The 15203-nt window shown below is 44.1% G+C and overlaps 1 protein-coding gene and 1 long non-coding RNA gene across 2 annotated transcripts in view; one reads left to right on the top strand and one right to left on the bottom strand.

Moving 5' to 3' along the window:
- LOC115753688 (disease resistance protein L6-like) overlaps positions 1 to 15203 on the bottom strand; it is a 420087-nt gene that overhangs the window by 51828 nt on the left and 353056 nt on the right. The gene's annotated exons all lie outside the window — the stretch shown is intronic.
- LOC125313589 overlaps positions 1 to 15203 on the top strand; it is a 48149-nt gene that overhangs the window by 31366 nt on the left and 1580 nt on the right. The window lies entirely within an intron of this gene.

Here is a 15203-nt window from a genome sequence, read left to right as displayed (position 1 = left end):
AGGGATGCGGGCTCGAGAGTTGGGGCGTGACAACATCTTATCACAAAATTAGCGGATTAACCTGATATTTCTACCAACACAGCAAAATGATGATCAAGTTAGGAAATAATCAACTGGTTATTACGGCCTAAGTCTACAGAGATTTTTAACCCTAAGCATTCCCCGGTGGAGTCGCCAAGCCGTCGCGACACGCCTTGAGCCTCCCGTGAGAAATCCGGCGGGTTTAGAGGTATTGCCATAGATCAATGGCGTGAACTCTCCCAAGTCCTACCTCGCGTGACATTGGATTTCTTTTTACCGATTAACAAATTAAAATGTTATTAAAAGTCGTCACTAGCCTATTGGGGTCAGCTAGAAACCAATCAAGACACGGGAGTGTTATCTCGATTCCTACGCAACCGAGCTTCTAGGTTCGGGGGACTTGTTTACGCTAACTAGATAATTAGCGCCCTTTCGGTACCTAACCAGTTAACATTCCCTAAGGTGACCACACATTCAGCATTTTATTTTAAACTTATCGGGTATCTAACCAATACTAAATGATCATGCACAATCTTTTTTTTGTCATTTCGTGCAATTACCTCTTTATCCTTAACCTAACAATATAGGAAAAGCGATTAACGGGTAATTTTTCAAAAGACAGTGTATGTAAATACTCAATCAAATAAATATGCCAAATAAAGATTATGATAAGCACATGCAGACCAAATCTATGATGGCAATATTTAAACAAACAACTTCGACGCGAAGGTCGAATTACAACGATTATCGGATCGGACTGGACATCGGTCTTCAATCAACACCAATTTTAGGCTTGAAAATTCACATTAGAGGTAAAAAGGTCAAAGAAACCAATTTTCTAATTTTCTGAAATTTTCCTGATTTTTTTGAATTTTTTTATTATTTTTTGAATTTTTTATTTTTTTATTTGTTATTATTTTAATTAAAGGGAGCCGCGTCCAGGTTGGGTTCTCGGACCCGGGCCTGGATCGAGCCGTCGGACCCGATTAGGCCCGAGAGAGAGGGCCGAACCGGGCCTTGGTTGACACAAATGAGTTGAGGCCCATTTTGCTTTTAGTTTTAAATGAACCGGGCGTATGATCTCTCCTAGCCCAAGTCCCCTTTTCATTTCGGCCACGCCAGCCCACTCTTCATTTCACCCATGCCACCCCACTCGAGAAGCAACACAAATCGGGCCCAAAATATTTTCTTTTCTTCATTCTTCACCAGCCCATCCGACCAACCTAGTCTCCTCTTCTTCTTCTCTTCACCAGCCCATGCGAGCAGCCCACAAGCCCTCCTTCGGTCCTCAATTCGGGCCAAATCTCAACCAAATAAACAAAACAGGCCCTAACAAAAACCAAGACCCAACCCAACCTCTCGTCTTCTTCTGTTCACCATCTTCTTCACGTTGAGACGTTTTCCTCCGCCACGTCCGACGGTGACAGTGTACTCTAGGGGTGTGCAAATCGGACCGGACCGGGCCGGACCAACCCGGGACCGGCCCGGACCGGCCGGGTTGGTCCGGTCCTTGAGGTGGATGGTCCGGTCCCCGGTCCCAATAAATGGGACCGGTGGCCGGCGGTCCCGGTCCTCGGGTTTCTTGCATTGGGACCGGACCGGCCCGGCCCGGACCGACCGGCCAATAATATATAATTATTTATATATAAATATATACAATTGCAAAAAAAATTGAAAACAAAACATAATAATAAAAGTCCATTGCCCATTTTTTTCCCAACCTTGCACGGTTGCACTCTCTTCCTCAAAACTCTCTTTTTAGTCTTATTTTCCATCTTGTTTTTGGTCATCTTTTCTCCCTACAGACTTTTTTGAGTACGGTTGGTGATGTTTTTATCATGTAATGGCTGGATTTGGTATTGAATTCGAACATTTTGGTCAAGTTCGTCGATCATAAAAGTTATAGCGAGTCGCTATGTTTTTACCATGGTATAATTTATTAATTTGACTAGATTTTCAATAGTTAGCGGTCCTATTGGGCCGGGACCGAGACCGGACCGTGACCGGCCCGGACCAGGACCGGCGGTCCCGGCCCGGTCCTTGGTCCCGAAAATATGGGGACCGGGACTACGGTCCGGTCCCCGGTTCCATGCCGGGACCGGACCGGCCCGGACCATGCACACCCCTAGTGTACTCCCAAGACCATCAAACTCTGCTCGAACCGCTACTACACCACCGAGGTCCGTTCATCGCGTCGATGCCAGGTCACGCCCGCCGGACCTCCTCCCGAATGCAACCGGCTCTGTCCACCTCGCGTCTGACCACGTTCATCGCCACGTCGGGCTGCCGCACCGCAGGGACCGGTTCACCGCATCACCGCCGGGCACGCTATCATCTCCTCGGACAGTCGCTGGTCTCGGCCACGCGCCTCCTTTTGTTCACGCTGGCGTCGTCGTGGGCTCGAGTTCGAGTGTCGTGCCGCTCATACACGCGTTGCCACGGATCCGAGTTCGCGTTGCTTCAACCCGAGTTCGAGTCATTTCTACACCTTCACGTGTGACCGGTAGTTCAGAGTTGCTCGCGTTCTGCTTTCACTCACGTTCGCATCGCCACTAATACGAACTCGCGTTTCCTCTACTCGCGCTCACGTTGTTGCTGGCCGAAGGTCCTACGTCGCGTCGCTTGCGCACGCGTAACCGCCGGTACGAGCGCACGTTGCTTCTAATCACCACGCCACGTACTCGAGGAAAAAACGTTTAAAAAAAAACGAGTTTCAAACTATCACCAATCGCTGGACATATGCGTCGCCGATCAACTACGCCGATCGCTCCCGACATTCCTCTTCGACCACTACCAGACCGACAACTCTACCACAAACGAGTTATGGAAGAACCGACTCAAACTCTTCAAGAGATAGGTGACGTGCATTTGGCTAAGGGAGATCGCAGATTCTAAGCATAACTCGAGTTAATATATAGGTTACGAAACACATGACAAACAACATAGCGGACGAACGACGGGTAAGAGGACATGCTATTGTCCCTGTTCATGCTGAAATAGGACGGGACGAGGCAACCGAGGTTTACCGGGCTGAATGTAGATGTAGCATCGGTGGCCGAACGAGGTGACTGTTCGGGTGCGACGGGCGGTGGCTCGTGAAGAAGGTTTCGTCGGTCTCCAACTCTCTCTACGCCTACTTTTCCTTCTCCCCCCCTTTTTTTTTGCCCCCTGCCCAACGAACCTCTCCAGCTCTCTCCCTTCTCTCTATTTTCCTTCCATTTTTTGGTCGTCAAACGGAATGCCCGAACCAACCTTGAGCCTGTCCTCCTCTCCTTCTTTTATGCTAGGCTTGCCTCATTCCCCAAGTTTCATTATGCGGACGGGCGTGAATTCCGGTTGATGTAGACAGGGTTTAATGAGAGACTACGTGAGGCATGCAGTGAGTGACGTGAGTAGTGATGGTGCAGAGTGATGTAGGGGGATGAATGTGGGGTGTTCGGATAAAAAAAACAAAAACGAGAGATGTGGGCTGAAGAGAAATAAAAGGAGAAGTGGGCCATTTGCTTGGGTCCCTGCGGGAAAATAAAAGGAAGAGAAGCTTGGGCCTCCGAGGAAATAAGAGGAAAAGGTGGGCCGTCCGCTTAGGGGAAAAAAAGCCCATTTGGGCCGGCCAGCCTAGGCTTGCTCCGAGCGAGAGGAAGAGAAAGCGTGGGCCGGGTCTCGCTCGAGCGGGTCCAGTCAAGGCTGACCATATATATATATATATTATTTCTTTTCTTTCTTTTTTTTTTTTTTTTTCAAATAGTTTTTTTTTAAATTAACTTTTTTGTAAGATTTATATATATTTTTTTCTTTTCCATTTTGGGAATAAAAACAAGAGAACACATATATGTATATATATATATATAACACATAAAAAAAACGCATAATTAACCCATTAGACAATATTCTAATGGAACAAAATAAAATAAGATAAAACAAAACAAAATACGATATCACCAAAATTAGGTGTCAACACTACCTTATTGGCCTCATCCATTTTGTGTTTTTGGAGAATCTCACGAATATACTTATGTTGAGAGAGAAGTATACCTGTCTTGGTTGGAACCACTTCAATGCCAAGGAAGTAATGAAGTAATCCCAAATCTTTCACAGAGAAATGCGTAGACAATGCTTCAATAAAGTTGGCGATGAAAGAGGTGTCATTGCATGTGATGATGAGATCGTCAACGTAGACAAGGAAGAATGTTGTAATTGGACCCATGGTATAAATGAACAGGGATAGATCGGAGCAAGAGTTGCAAAAGCCGTGAGTGTGTGGGAATTTACTCAATGCAGTGTACCATGCCCTTGGCGGTTTATTTTAATCCATAAATAGTTTTTCTCAATTTGCATACATGGTTCCGTCGAGCCGGATCAATAAACCCCGGAGGTTGAGTCATGTACACTTCATCCGTGAGATCCCCTTGTAGGAATGCATTGTTGACATCAAGTTGTCGAAGTAGCCATCCTCGGTTCAATGTGTGACGCCCGGGAAATTCGAAGTTGTAAATTTGCCCGAATTCAAAAAAAGGAAGATAATTGAATTTTAGTCGGTGCAAATTTTTGGATCGAAAGGTAGAAAGTGACGAATTTGGACTAATCTCGAAATTTTGTTCGGTTTCGATTGGGTCTCGAAACCGTGGTCGCCGCGACTTAGGATTTTTAATCCTCGCGTCTAAAATTTTCCGGACCGAACCTAGCCCGTGAAATTCCTAATTTTATCCCCAATCGGTTGAGCCAAAAATCCAACCAGTCCCGATTTGTCAAATTACAGAAACACCCTAAGATATTATGCACATGGGACAAAAATCATTATTATTGAAGAGATGGGTGGGCCCCACCTCAGTCAAACCAGCCCCTCCAGTCAAGCCCACGTGACCCACTCTCTCTCCTCCCTTTTCTCTCTCTCTCGCTGGTCTGCTCTCTCTCTCCCCTGCCTCCTGTTACTTGCACGACCAGCCCTCCTCCCTCACTCACCGAGCCATCATCTTCCTCATTTGTCCGTGGTTTTTGTGCGACAACCACCCCCAACCTTCACCCGCCACTGCTCGCCGCCACCGCCACCTTTCCGGCCGCCGCAAACCCGCCGGACCGCCACAGAAGCCTCCCGACGCCTCCTGCCCTGTTTCGCGTCCGTGAGAGTTTTGAGCTGCTTCGGCCGCCCCGAGCCGCTTCCGACCGCTACCCACCACCACTCCACCTCCCTCTCGACCCCCAGAAGCTGTCCTACCGCTGTGTGCCACCGCAGATCCGCCGATCAGCCCCGAAACAGAACCCAAGCCCCTCCTGCTCTGTTTCGCACCGAGTTGCTGTTCGCCGCCCTCCGCCGCGATTCGGCCGCACCCACCAGCCACCGGCCACCCCAACTCGTCGTCCTCGATCCCTTGACGTCCCCCAAAGCCACCCGCAACCGATCGGCACCTGTGGAGCTCGATTTGAACCTCGGAAACCCTCCCCTGTTTTGCCCGACGTCCCCTGTTTTCTGCTGCAGTGCTGGTTGCCGCTGCTTGGCCGTCTCCGGCCACCTACCGCCGCCACCAGCACCACCTCCGGTCACCCCAGACACCACCCGACCCAGGCCGAGCTTCCCCCAGCCTTTGCACAACCCAAAACCCCACAAAATAGCCCCCGACACCTCTGTTCTGCTGCTGCCCCTGTTTTGGCCGGGCACTGTTCACGCCAGCCGGCCATTGTTCCGGCCAACTCCGGCCACCGGCAACCACCCTCGAGCCCCGTGCCACCTTCCCGAATTGTCGCCAAGTTTTTGCCCGCCTTTGACCAAATTAGAAGCCCGGAGTTAAGTGGATCGGGTCGTGTTTCGTCGTCGCCGTCGGGCCGGGCCAAGTTCGCGTCGCCGCCGCTCGAGTTGAGATCGCCCGAGCAATTAAATTTGTGAGTTAGCCCCTAACTCTTGGTTTGGACGCTAATTGCGTTCGGTTTAGTTTAATTAGATTATTAGGTATTTAGGTAGCTCGATTAGAGCCGGTTTAGGTTAGAAATTTGGTTTAGGTTCAATGGCCCTAATTGGTTAAGTTAGTCTAATTAGTTAGGATTTCATGCCAAATTAGATTAGATTAATTGATTGATTTGATTGTTTGCATTGATTGATCGCGAGCGAGCGATAGGTCAGAGACGAGTGCGTAATTGGAATTGAAATTGGGATTAATAATTGACCGGCTGCAATTGACTAATTGAATTATTGAATTGTTGGCCATGAGTGCCGGTTTGGCTGTTGATTGTCGTGGGGGTCCGATTAGAGGTTAATCGCCCCAAATTGCTTGGTCTGTCACTCAATATAAATTGCGCATTCATGTGACCACATATGAGATAAAATTGCATGTTTTTGCACAAAAACGGCCTTGGGCCAAGTATTTGAACATGCGAGTATGAGCATTCGACCTAAATCCAAGAAATGAACTGGCTGGTTGTCGAAGTGCCCGAGTGGTCACATAATGGGATAATTCCGACGATCATTGTCTTCCGGTCGTTCGGTCCCGGCAATCATTGTCTTCCGGTTGCTGGATGCGCGTCGATCATTGTCTTCTGGCAGTACGTTTGCCGGTCGCAGCTTGTGATGGGCCGAAGCCTTTTAAGGATTCCCGTTAGCTCCGTGCCGTGTCGACAATCATTATCTTCCGGTTGATCGAGCGGAGTCACATGGACTATCAGACGCCGTCGCCGAAAGTAAGGGACGATGCCTGGTCTCGCCAGGAGAGCACCAACCGACTAGTGTGCTGGACCTACGGGTCGGATCCGATAATAAATGGACTACGTGTGGTGTCCTGTGCATGCAAGTGCTGTGATGCTTTGTAGTGGTGAATTGATTTGGTTGATTGACTGTTGAGTTGAGTCTGCATTGCATTACGTGTGGCTTGGAGGGTAAGTTGCCCGTGATTGAAATATTTATTTTGTGCCGATGTGATTGCTTTTTAGGGTGTCTGAGCGAATCAACGTCCTAACCGGGCTTAGGCGTTAGCTCACCGAGATTAATTTCTCACCCCGTCGTGGTTAACAATTTTCGAGCAGTGACGGAAGCCGTGGACGTTAAACCGAGACGATGATGGTAGGATTTTTGGGAGTATACGAAGAATTAACCTTACCCAACCTTGTGTCTTTTTGAGGTCCTAGTGAGCCGCCCCGAAAAATGGGGTTGTGTATATTTACCGTAGCTCAAGAGGGTTATGATTCGTCGACTTTGGCTTTTGAATGAAGTTATGTTTTTGATGAATTGATTGTATTGATTTTCCTGTTATTCTATCCTTGCCGATACCGTTGTCCGGGAGATTTGCACGTTCCGCATGCGCCGTAAATTCATAGGTCGATAGCTTACCTGGGACGCTATCATTCATGACCCGAGGCGAGCAAGGTAGGGATGTCGCGAGCTCGAGAGTCGGGGCGTGACACAATGCAATAGAAAGCACAACACGAATGGTGGTCGGTTTGACAACGGGTGTAAAGATGTCCTTGTAGTCATTCCCGGGGCGTTGGTGGAAGCCTTTAGCAACAAGATGCATTTTGTAGCGCTTAATACTGCCGTCAAGTCGGCGTTTAATCCGGAATATCCACCTACAACCAACAACATTACTAGAATTTGTGTGAGAGGTGAGTTCCCATGTTCCATTGTGCAGCAGTGCATTAAATTCCTCGGACATGGCATGTCGTCATTTGGCATCTCGCAAGGCTTGAGTAACACATGTTGGTTCGATGGTGTCGGGTAGAGGATGTTTAGTAGTGTGATGAATTTGCTTGGGTTTGAAGATGTTATTTCTGGATCGTGTAATCATTGGCTGGTTGCGGGTTGTGGTTGGTAGAGGTGGTGGTAAGGCCTGTCGGGGTAGTGGATTAGAGGATGAGAGAGGTGGGTCCGATGGGGGTGAGATTTATGATAGATAGTGGTGTGTTATTTTGGTTTGAGTTGGTCCGGGTTTCGGGTAAGGGGTTAGTTGTGGGTGGGTTGAGCGATGGCTGGGATTGTGATTCAGGCGGGGGATGGTTGTTGATGGTGTCGGTGCTGCGAATTGCAGAAACAGTTGTTGCGTGGGGAGCAGGCATAGGATTGGCAGTAGTTGTAGGATCTTGCGATTAGATCGGCGTTAGGATGGAAGGCGAGGCTGAACTCGTTTGTTGGGTAGTGATTGGAAATTGGATCCATGTAAGATTCATAGGTAATAATGGGCTTGGAGGTGAGGAGTTTGTTGTGATATATGGAAACATGTGTTTGTAGAACACAACGTAACGAGAAGTGTAAACGCGTTTGGTTTGGGCTTCGAAACATTTGTATGCGCTTTGAGAGAGCAAATAGCCAAGGAATATACACAGACGAGAACGGTTATCAAGCTTGTTTTGGGCATATGGGTGGAGCCACGGATAGCATAAGCATCCGAAAATGCGAAGTTTGAGATAGTTCGGCTTTCGATTGAAGAGTTTTTTATATGGAGATTGATTTTGAAGGATTGTGGTGGGTAGTCAATTGATGAGATATGCAGCGGTTTGAAAGGCATAGGACCAAAATGAGGTTGAAAGAGATATGTTGTGAAGTAAAGTTAAGCACGTTTCTACAACATGACGATGTCGCCTAAATTTTGACTAATCTATTTTTTGCATAAAAATTAGAACTAATTTTAGTTCTAAATAAAAATCATCTCACATATTCATTTTTAGCGTACATTGCATTGGCATATAATTGGGCAAGCAGAACACTTAATTTAGCATGCGTCTAGACTAGGCACGGGATGGAAAAATACACCGAGAAGATTTGAAACTTCAGGGACTGTATTGCAAATACTTAAAACTTCGGGGACTGTATTGCAAATACTTGAAACTTCAGGGACTGCATTGCAAATACCAAAAGAAGATGGAGAAAGGAAGATGGTGAAGAGAAGATAATGAAAGGAAGATGGTGAAAAGAAGATAAAGAAGAGAAGATAATGAAAGGAAGATGGTGAAGGGAAGATGAAGAAGGGAAGATGAAAATGGAAGGTGAAGAAATGAAGATGAAGAAGAGAAGATGAAAATGGAAGGTGAAGAAGTGAAGATGAAGAATGAAGGATGGAGAACTTTGCCTATAAAAGAGAGCTCTTGAGAAGAGTTTTAGGAGGAGAATTTTGGTGATAGAGAATGTAGAGAGCTCTTGAGAAGAGTTTTAGGGAGGAGTGGAAGAGAATTGAGAGAGTTTTGAGAGAGTTTTTGAGAGGAATTTTTAGAGAGAAGGGAGAGAGCTCTTGAGAAGAGTTTTAGGGAGAGTGGAAGAGAATTGAGAGGGTTTTGAGAGAGTTTTTGAGAGGAATTTTTAGAGAGGAAAAAGAGAGTTCTTGAGAAAAATCAGAAGAGAAAATTCGAGAGTGAAGAAAAGAGTTTTAATCGAGCATCATCTTCGACGAGTCCCGACACATATTTCGCCCATCGCCACCCAACAACGCCATTGCTTGCCATTTTCGACGACAGCCGCGTTCTTCCAGCTCCGAGATCTTGAAGGGAACTATAACGTGTATGTGAGTTAAGATTTTGTGTAATAGAAGGTAATCATTTCCATCTCGATCTACAAAAATGTAATCGTTTGGTTTGAATATTTGTTTGTCTATTTTAGACATGTCACGTGTTCCAAAGTTTAACATTAGTACATGTTAATTTATTTTTGTAAATACTCGTGATTGATTGCGTTTTCTTTCTTTCTAAACCATCCATGGTGTATATCGCACAAAGTTCAATGTTTTACATTCTCATAAAAAAGAAGAAGAAACCAAAAAAATTGCATCTTTGAATTTCAAGCAAAATCCATCAAAATTGCCAAATCAAATATTTTTCATGAAAATGGTACCGAAAGGGCGTTAGAGAAATCTGACGTAACCAAATCCCCGAATTCAAAATCTCCGGTTCGCAGAAATAAGATAGTTTTCTCCCGCTATTTTATTTAGGTTTCTAATCAACCTACCGAAAATGATTAGTGGCGACTCCAAATTCAAATCACATTGCATGTTAATTATTTGAACCTTAAGTTGCGATTTGGTATGGACTTGGGAGAGTCCGAGTTAGGTTAGTTAATTAATTAACCCGATAATCCATTAGCCCGGAAATTTAACCTGTTTTTTTTTCTAGGTCGCGACACTTATTTATCGCAAAATTGATATAGACGCCTAGAGTCATGAGACCGAGATGGGCTGCCCCGCTAGGTAGGGTTTCTACGGGACTGTTGATTGCCATAGTTGTTGTGAGCACCATGAGAAGCACCGCGTCCGTTTTGGGCACCGTTCCAACGAGCAGTGGACGAACTAGAGTATGATTTGGCAGTATACTGAGCTATGACAGGAATGAATTTTGCGGCTTTCTCTTCATGCTTAAGGTAAGTTTCATAAGCGACAAGTTTGTCGTGTAATTCCTCAAATGAAATAGGATCTTCTCTAGCACGAATTGCAGCCGCTAATTCTTTAAATTCATGGCCAATTCCACATAAGGCATGAATAACAATATCATCATCTTGAAGGGGTGTATCGATAATGGAGAGTTCATCGGCAATACCCTTTAATTCTTGAAGATATTCGGAACCTGACTTCGATTGATGCCGGATTATGGACAACTGGTCCTTGAGAAACATTACTCGAGAACGGGATTTGTTGGCATACAGGTTGGTGAGCTTTTTTAATGCCTCTTGAGAGGTTCCGCTGAATGCAATCAGCAGTAAAATAGGTTCAGAAACCGAGTCAAAATGGCGGATAACAACAATCGATCTTGGTGGATCCACAATGTGCGTGCTAGACTAGCTGATCCAAATGAATCAAGTGACGGACAAGGGTGTGTGCCATCAACAAATCGGAGCATATCATGCCCAATTAAAATGGCTTGAAGTTGTGCTCGCCAAGAGGGAAAGTTGCTGCTTGTGAGCTTCATAGGAAGCGGGACAGTGTTGTCGATGGTAATAAGACTAGTTGCGGAAGAGTTGGTGTTGTCACCGGTTGAACTCGACATAGTGGGATCGAGGGCTCGATTGAGCGAAGAAGCTACGATACCATAAAAGGTTTATGAGAATTGAAAGGATTCCAAGGAAAAAACTTTTGTAATCGATACATTTTCCATGTGTGAGTACATGTATTTATACAAGAGATTACACGCCATTAGAATCAATCAAATTGAATTTACATTCCCTTGATCTTGGCACTTGCTTGTACTAACGTGATTTGATTTGATCTTGATTCCTCGATCTGTGCCATTATTCTTAACAGCATGATTTGATTTGATCTTGATTCCTTGATCTGTGCCATTATCCTTGAAAAGCACTTGGTTTCTCAAAGATCATCACATCAGGGACCTCTGTGATGGTGGTCATGAAATGCAGTCAATCGATCTGTTGTCCACATCCATCACAAGATGCATACGAGCTCTACTCAAATTCACTCTGAATGTAAATAACACGAAGTTGAATGTGTCATGCTTGTAAATACAACTCCGTGATTTCTATTGAATGAATACGTTCACAACTTTACCTGTCAATCTAATGTTGGGCCTGTGGCTTTGTTTAGCTGAGCTATTCATAGTTTACTCACTCAGCTATTTCCCTTTTTTTTGGGGGGGAGGTGGTGGTGTGGTGTGGGGTTGTGGCCGAACTTCGACAGCAAAAAAACCTTGTATCGAACTTCACAAAATTAGCAGACGTGTGAACTTTGGAACTGTGAGACTTGCATGTTTAGGCAATTAACCTGTTCTATAAGGTGAACCAAAGAGTGCCTTGGGAGACCACCACCCAATCTGTGACCTTACCTTCTACTATAGGCACATTGTAACAAAAGACTTCTTGGCACAAGTACTTGAACTGTGTCCTGGCAAAGAATTATGCAGATTAAGGGTTACATAAAGCCATCTTGGAAACAGACGATGACCTTGTCTTGCAACATTTCCATAGGCAACCTTACGTAAATCTAAATTTTCAGAGGCAAAAATTTATATATCATCTTGGCTTTTGACATGTAACACTGATCAGCCTTTGGAAAGAGGACTCAGTTTGGTCTCTTGCACTATGTGGTTTGAATGGTCATAATTAGCAATAACATCATTTGAAATGACGAAGAAAATTTAGTTTTCCAGGTTTCCACTGATAAGTTAGAGTTTGTACCTTACGGTAAAAGCCCGGGGTACTACACCAAAGCTTTGGGAAAGATAATACTGTTGTCTTGTTTATCTTCCCTTACTTGGTGAGCTGGTTGCCAATTTTACACATAAACTGAGTTAGCCACAGCTTATTTGCACAGAAAGATCCTGTAAATTTCTCTTAGTCGTTACCAAGAGAAAAAGCTCAGGCTATCATATAGGACTTTTGTCGGGGAGCGGTTCTTATTGTCAATGTTGAAACCTAATGCTCCATTCCTAGGATAATTAAAAGGTGAATGATAGAGCTTCTGTCACCTATTAATGCCTACACATATGAATATATCCTACGTTGTTTAAGGTGTAACAAAATTAATATTTACAGTGCATGTTCCGAGGATCTCATATCAAAGACCGGCATGTAAATTGACAAGATTTTCGACAATATTAATGCTCTGCTGTAGGAAACTAGCATCAATTCGACATGTCTTTTACCTAAAAAAAATAAAGTAAAATTGGCCAACCAAAACTGTCAAAAAGGAAAATATCTAGGCCAAATCGAACTCACGAAATAGATCAATTTACAGCCATCATATGTCAAAGGTAGAAAGTGGTTGCAAAACGGCCAGTAATTAAACATCTGAGGGTACAAGTATCAAGCCAACTGGCCAAATTGTGATTCTAATTTAGTATAAAGAACCCGACTCCAGGAAAGACAATAACGAAAGTCTGCTAGAATGACATAGGGCAATAAGCAATTTGTTTAAGTTTCAAAGCTTCCTCAACAACAGATCTGGTTGTCAATGCAGGACCTTTTGGGAGTCGCATGCACTTCTTATTGGAAAATGTACTCCTCGGCAGAGCATGTCTTCTAAATTTTCTGAGAAATGGAAGAATCTCCTGAGCAATGCCAGACATCGCATCATTTGAAACTCTTCAAGTTGAACCAGTCAGGCTGCACACATGTTATCCTCTCTCTGAAAAGTATACTGACCATATCAACTTACATCAGGGATGGCAGGGCCTTCAATCAAGAATTGCTCCAGAGTTTCTGGTACTTTGCGATGAGCAAAATTCACATTACGACAATAATCTAGTGCACCTAACTTCAACTTTTCCAAATGAGTCGGATCAGGGAAAGTCTCCCTTTTTCGAGATCGAAGACGTCTTGAATTCGTAGATTCTCCAGACAGTCAAAGCCTTGAATCTCTGTTACTGCAGAGTTCTCCCTTCTTAGTTCAGACGGTCTCTTCAAGTTTGAGATATCCATTGCTGTTCTCATCCACCAGCAAGATTTAACAGATAAACTCGAGGGAAGCCTTGGGAGGCACAAACAAATTAATTAGCACACCGGACTTCTAGTCTTTGGAGTTGAGAAAACTGACCATTGATAAGGTGGTTACAACAATAGGCAACAAGGTCGAGGACTCCAATTTATTTATTGTCACAATGCACGAGGAAAGCATCCAGTCGAATGGCCAAATACAAATCATTTAAACTTGTCAAAGTTTGAGAAATCTTGAAATGTTGTCATCGATGTATCAATGTGTAAATTGACAAGACTTTCCAGAGGCCTTGATACTTCGGCATGCTTCAATCAGAGTCAATTTCAAGATCCTCAAAGACGAATGTCTGCAAATGTCATTTGGAATTTCCAGTTGCAAGCTCCCACCAGGTGCTGCATCTATTTCTTCAAGCTTTTACAGCAACCCAAAGGCACTGGGTATCTTTCCAATGAAACAATTATTCATCCTCACTACTTCCAAACTTTTCCTGCTTCCCATAGAGTCACGTAGCTCTTTAATGCACTTGCATGAAATATCAAACTGAAGTAGCAATTGCAGATTGCCAATCAAGTCCGGAAGCCTCTCTATAGTTTTACATTCTTTCAAAGGCAAGTATTCAAGGCTTCTAAGAGCTCCAATTGATAGGGAAAGTTGTGCAATTATGGTTCTTCTGGAAGATAGCCTTGATAGAGATGTCGAATGACAAATGGAAGAGATTATCTTCAATGATGAACAATGTGAAGCACTAAGAATTTTGAGATCCTTTAGCACTAGATATTTAGCGTTGAAGAATTCAGTGATCCTTGAATATCATAGATATTTCCCACGAGCACATTTAATTATTTCTTCCGATCTAAATCATGAAAAAGTAAGAGAACTCTTTTACTAGATAGTCTATGTTTAATTGTCTTTGATCCCTTCATTTTTTTTGGTCAAATTTATCCCTTCATTAACATTACTTACTCAGCCAATTCCTTTTCTGGACATAGGAGATGAGATGGTTTTGCAAGTATTGAATGCCCTTGAGCTGAAGTATCACTCGCTAGAAAGAAAGCAACAGTGCTCAAAACCATGTGAAAACTGATTGTAGATAATTTTGGGGAGAGTCGAATTTACAACACCTTCCATTCAAACAATTCGTGCTTCCTGTGTTGTGATTGCCTACCTACCTTGAACACTCCAAGGGTCCATGAACTCGTTTTGGCAGGCACAACTAAGACTACCGTCCAGACAGGATCTTCAAGTGTTTTCTCGTAAAGGAATATTTGGGAACTGATAAGCAAGTTGTATCACATGTCAATGAAGAGAACAAACACGCAGATGAAGTGCAATATTCATTCTTATGGCTCCACAAAAAGATTAACAAACAATCAGATTTTAACCCCAAAAACATTATGTATGATGCTCCGAATTGCACAATGAATCCCTCTGCCCTGCTCTAATGATTTCTCAGGAAAAAAGGGCCAAACATTCAGCTGAAACTTCACATAAATTCAACAGATTTAACAATTTCATCAATAGGCAACGTCTTCCCCCACTAATCTCCAAGTTTCCGTCTCTCAACAGACAAATGCACAGTTTACCATCCCAAGATTGTGAAAGGGATGTTAGTCAACATAGAATGTCATCCCAAGATTTGTGCAGCTGCCCAATCAGCCACAGCTCCCTGCACAGAAAGATTTCTGTAAGTTTCTCAAACTCTAATTCCTCTTAGCAACATTAGACACAGGCAAAAAGCTGGTCGTTTGGGATGTCTCCCTTAGCACTTTTTGTCAATCTTAAAACCTAAAAGAGTCCTCTAGCATAGCTTGAGATGAATGGAAGGGCTTCTATTACAGA

Source organism: Rhodamnia argentea, chromosome 1 (genome assembly GCF_020921035.1).
Source record: "Rhodamnia argentea isolate NSW1041297 chromosome 1, ASM2092103v1, whole genome shotgun sequence".
Classification (NCBI taxonomy): domain Eukaryota; kingdom Viridiplantae; phylum Streptophyta; class Magnoliopsida; order Myrtales; family Myrtaceae; genus Rhodamnia; species Rhodamnia argentea.
Note: the sequence above shows the minus strand (reverse complement) of the source record. Positions and strands in the feature narration are given on the sequence as shown.